The sequence below is a fragment of the Silurus meridionalis genome, chromosome 5 (genome assembly GCF_014805685.1).
Source record: "Silurus meridionalis isolate SWU-2019-XX chromosome 5, ASM1480568v1, whole genome shotgun sequence".
Lineage (NCBI taxonomy): Eukaryota > Metazoa > Chordata > Actinopteri > Siluriformes > Siluridae > Silurus > Silurus meridionalis.
The window spans coordinates 27714269-27719268 of record NC_060888.1 but is presented as its reverse complement, the minus strand read 5'-3'; the positions used below and the strand labels follow the sequence as shown (position 1 = coordinate 27719268).

Here is a 5000-nt window from a genome sequence, read left to right as displayed (position 1 = left end):
GAGAGAGAGAGAGAGAGAGAGTTCGGGAGAAAATTGAGTTGCAGTTTTCTTTCGACACTTCAGGCGTCTCAGACATCAGACGGCGATCGAGCGTTTGAAAGTAAACACACTTCGTGATCAAAGCAAAAATCCGTAGCCTTTGTTGGAACAGAAAATAAGCTGATTTTAGATTTTCCTTTTTATTCCAAAGCAGCGTGAAGTCCACCAATTACTAACCTCCGAGCGATCTCCCCCAATGCAGAGCGAAACGGAAGAAAATAAGCAGGTATCTCAGCACTAAACAAAAAATCATTCCCTTTTTTTTTTTAAAGTCAGAGATTTAGATCTCACGAAGGAAATCCCGAGTAAATGAGAAACCAATCAGCCATAAAAACACCACATTTCTACATCACTGCGACTGGAACATCCTTTTACACTTCTGAGTTTGTTTGTTTGATTTAAATTAGAACAAAAACGTCTGGTTCAGCGAACAGAAGGGAAAAAAACGGAATGTTGGCTGAGGGGGTGGAGCTTACAGTATACTAAAAAAAATACTTTTTCACCTATTGGTCAGAAATACAATTATCAAAATGAATCTGTGCTTCATAAACTTTTTTATAATTACACGCATAAGCTTCGGTTTAAAAGATTAGTCGCCATATTGTCATAGTCAGAAGATTATCCAATTTTGTGGCTTAATGTAAAACCTTCAGCAGATCATCGGTGCTTAATCTGTATGAACATCAAAAATATAAAAGAACAACAACAACAACAACAACAACAACAAACCAGGAAGCAAAATCAAATATAAAACTAAATAAAATAACCTTCATTACCTCCCTGTGTCTCCACATGACATGCAAATCCAACATGGCTACCAGACGGTTCCTGTCTTGCTCTTTCACACACACACACACACACACACACACACACACACACACACACACACACACACACACAGCAGGACCTACAGATCTCCTGATGGTGTGAAGGTCACGGTGCTATTCCTTTCGCGTTCAATCAATCACTCGATCGTGTTCGTGTTGTTTGTGGGCGTGGCCTATCCTGTAATTAGGATGTAAAACTTAGAGGGCGTATATTACCTAATTAAACCTGCTGATTAAATACAAACTGACTAATGCACAAGTGTTGTAATGTTTGGGTATGAAAACTGCTGGTTTGATGAACGCTACGTGCGGAACTAGTTAACTTTACGCATTACGACAGTCTCAGTGCGACATCGTATTCTTACCTTTTTTTTTTCATGTCAATCAGAAACCACAAGCATGATGAGCAACAGAAACCGTTTCCGGATTCCAAATTTGCTGCATGTCGTAAAAATTGATATTTTTCCACAACATTTAAGAAAAAACAAAACGTGCCCAATATTTGCATACTTGGTCCGATTGGCTCGAACTGGTGAAGGAGGTGTGTCTTCTGTGCTTTAGTGTTAGTTAAGAAGGTGGGTAAAGTTATGTAAGTGTCTTTGTAAAGTGGGCGTGGCTTCTTTGTCTTAGTGAACGAGGTAGAGCTTTAATGCCCCAGTCGTACTGAAAGGGGCGTGGCTTTTTATTGTTTGTCTTACTGGAGGAGGCAGGGCTTTTGTCTTTTAGTGTTTGGAAAGAAGGTGCGACTTCTGTATCTGTTTTAGTAAAAGTGGGCGTCCTCTCTGTTTTGTTTTGTTTTTTGTAAAAGGGGTTAGCCCCAGTGAAGGGGGTGTGGCTTCTGTACCTTAGTCTTAGTGAAGGAGGTGTGGCTTCTGTACCTCAGTCTTGGTGAAGGAGGTGTGGCTTCTGTACCTCAGTCTTAGTAAAGAGGATGTGGCTTCTGTACCTCAGTCTTAGTAAAGAGGATGTGGCTTCTGTACCTCAGTCTTAGTGAAGGAGGTGTGGCTTCTGTACCTCAGTCTTAGTGAAGGAGGTGTGGCTTCTGTAACTTAGTCTTAGTGAGGAGGTGTGGCTTTTGTACCTCAGTCTTAGTAAAGAGGATGTGGCTTCTGTACCTCAGTCTTAGTAAAGAGGGTGTGGCTTCTGTACCTCAGTCTTAGTGAAGGAGGTGTGGCTTCTGTAACTTAGTCTTAGTGAGGAGGTGTGGCTTTTGTACCTCAGTCTTAGTGAAGGAGGTGTGGCTTCTGTACCTCAGTCTTATTAAAGAAGGTGTAGCTTTTGTACCTCAGTCTTAGTGAATGAGGTGTGGCTTCTGTAACTTAGTCTTAGTGAGGAGGTGTGGCTTTTGTACCTCAGTCTTAGTAAAGAAGGTGTAGCTTTTGTACCTCAGTCTTAGTGAATGAAGTGTGGCTTCTGTAACTTAGTCTTAGTGAGGAGGTGTGGCTTTTGTACCTCAGTCTTAGTGAAGGAGGTGTGGCTTCTGTACCTCAGTCTTAGTAAAGAAGGTGTAGCTTCTGTACCTCAGTCTTAGTGAAGGAGGTGTGGCTTCTGTACCTCAATCATAGTGAGGAGGTGTGGCTTCTGTACAGTTTTAGTAAGCATACATTTTGAAAAGTCAAGTTGTCCTCAACTTCTGGAAGCTTCTCCATCACCTAAAGAACTCAGATACCAACGCTCAGAAAAAACATGACAGAAACCTGCCACTGACCAACAATGTGTTCAAAATCTGCACGATTTCTACAATAATATTCAGCAGAGACGCGTCCTGAAACCCAGAATGTGCTAAAATACAGCTCCTATTTATACAAGGTAATTATGAATCCAATCGCAGGCTGAGGCTATTGTTTGATCACCTGAAAGCAGCAATCAGGAGAGAAAAAACGGAAAGAAAAGAAAAATAACACCAAAAACAAACACCATTAAAACAAACTCTTTAACGTGGAGCTGAAGACGCACGGTTTCTCTCATCTATCAGCAGGAACATGAACATGGCCTCCTGATTGCTTTTAGAGCCGCCACTGATTCAAAAGAGGCTTTAACGTCTTAGTCAGGATGAAGTGCTTTGCTCTAATGGACTGCTTTGTTTTTTCCTCCCAAAATTACTCTTTTATTTCAATTGCTAATCCTGTCTTTGTTTCATGGGAAATGAAGCTGTGATATGGAAACACCTGAGATGATAAAACAGTGGGAAGGTGGCATGCTGTTGAGTGGCTCTGAGTCTCACATAGAAATGTTTTGTACTACTGTTTGGCACCTGGATGTGTCTTAGTGAAGGAGGCGGGGCTTCTATTAATCAGACTTGTTTGAGGAGGTGTGGCTTCTTTAATTAGGTCTCAAAGGTGTGGCCTTCATATCTATCTTAGAAAAGGAGATACTTCTGTATTTAAGTTTTAGTAAAGAGGGTGTGGCTTCTTTACTTTAGCTTTAATAATAGAGGAATGGCTTCTATCATTAAGTTTTAGTGAAGGGGCATGGCTTCTGTACTTTAGTTAAAGTGGCATGGTTCCTGTATGTTATTTTTAATAGAAGAGGCGTGGCTTCTCAATTTCAGCTAAGGACCTTACTTGTTCCTAAAAAGCCTCTATTTATTGGAATTAAACTGAATTGAGTGAAAGCACCATTTATTTCTTTTCTACAACAACGTAGGATGAATGTAATGAACAATTCACTACACACACATGCAGCGTTTTCTCCGAGCTAATCTGTGTGTGGGTGAAGCATGAATTATAAATGAACAAAGCCAGAAATATCACATTTGGAAAAAATAAATTATATTAAACAGGCGGTCACACATGAGCTATTGGAGATTTGTTCACATTCATCCAGAAGGTGTTCAACAGGGATGGAACTCTACAGCAAGTGATCTTCCACTCCAAACCCTATAAACCACATCTTCATAAAGCTGGAAAATTTCATGCTTATATTTTATATATATATATATATATATATATATATATATATATTAGTTCCAGGTATAGTTCTATAGTTCATGATGCTGGTAATCAGGCTAGTCTGAGGTTTACTGCTACATATAATGGTGCATTAAAAGGTCATTTAAATCTTTTGTTTTAATAAATGATATATTTTATTTTTGTTTTAAAGATCCACAACAGGTCACTTTATCAGAGTTTTTGAACTTCTATACTCCAGTTTTTTAATTTTTTATGCGCTAAGCTGCTAGCATAAAAATCCTTTATTGATCGGTTATATGTGTACTTCCTGGTTTATATAATAAAAGGGACCTCATGTGTTTTTAGTTTATATAAAGCCTGAGTAATTGTGAGCATGTGCAGAAGAGACTGCACAGACTGAGCATTACAGAAAAAGTCTAGTTTAAAAAAAAATATATATATACTGTATATAAAAAAGTAGAAGTGATTTTTTCTTTTTTTTTTGCAGGACTTTTTTTGCTATTGTATTTTAATATCAAAGGATAATAAATGAAAAAGAGATAAAAAAAAAAAAGCTGCATTGTCCTTTATTCCAGTCATGCACCGCGGAATCCCATTAGCGAAGTGCAGAAGCGCATCGCTAACACCAATACATCACACACATATCGAAAATAAAAACAATTAGCCTAATGGAGATTTTCAAGAACAAATGGGTTCCAGCAGGTGATCAATTAGAGCCCAAAAAATGCATTGAGAAGACAGATATCATAACACAAGCGTAAAGAAGGGGACTTAAGGTCATTTATCTCCATGTGAAAGCTCTCTCTCTCTCTCTCTCTCTCTCTCTCTCTCTCTCTCTCTCTCTCTCTCTCTCTCTGATCCATGACTTTACAAACTTTCACGTAATTTTTGCTTTCCTTCATAAACAACATATCTCATATACATTTAGCCACGCCCCCCTCCCCCCCAAAAAATGCACACGACATAATGGTGAAAGTGCATGTGCTCTTCACACAAGCTAAATCTTCCAGTAAACTAGCGACGGGTCGATTCTTTAATGTGATTCAGAAGAATGAGTCGTCTTAAAGAGTGATTCATTTATTTTATCCTGGACACGCATGATCAAAGCAAAACTAAATCTCTGTAGGTTATGTACAGAAAAGAGAACTGTGAGGTTTACCTTTCGACTCTTTCAGTCCGAGCCGTTCGCTCTTTTATCAAGTGACTCCCATAGACGCCATGC

General features: G+C 39.0%; 1 protein-coding gene across 4 annotated transcripts in view; it reads right to left on the bottom strand.

The window, feature by feature from the left end:
• Positions 1-5000, bottom strand: part of ntrk3a (neurotrophic tyrosine kinase, receptor, type 3a) — a 198340-nt gene that overhangs the window by 190169 nt on the left and 3171 nt on the right. Inside the window, exon 1 of one of the 4 annotated variants that reach the window (XM_046849858.1) lies at positions 4938-5000. This exon is cut by the window's right edge and continues 28 nt beyond it. The exons of 2 other annotated variants lie outside the window; for them this stretch is intronic. The gene's annotated coding sequence lies outside the window, so the exon portion shown is untranslated. Of the gene's footprint in view, positions 1-216; positions 1149-4937 lie in introns of those variants that run through there. One more of the 4 variants, XM_046849859.1, reaches the window with a different exon arrangement.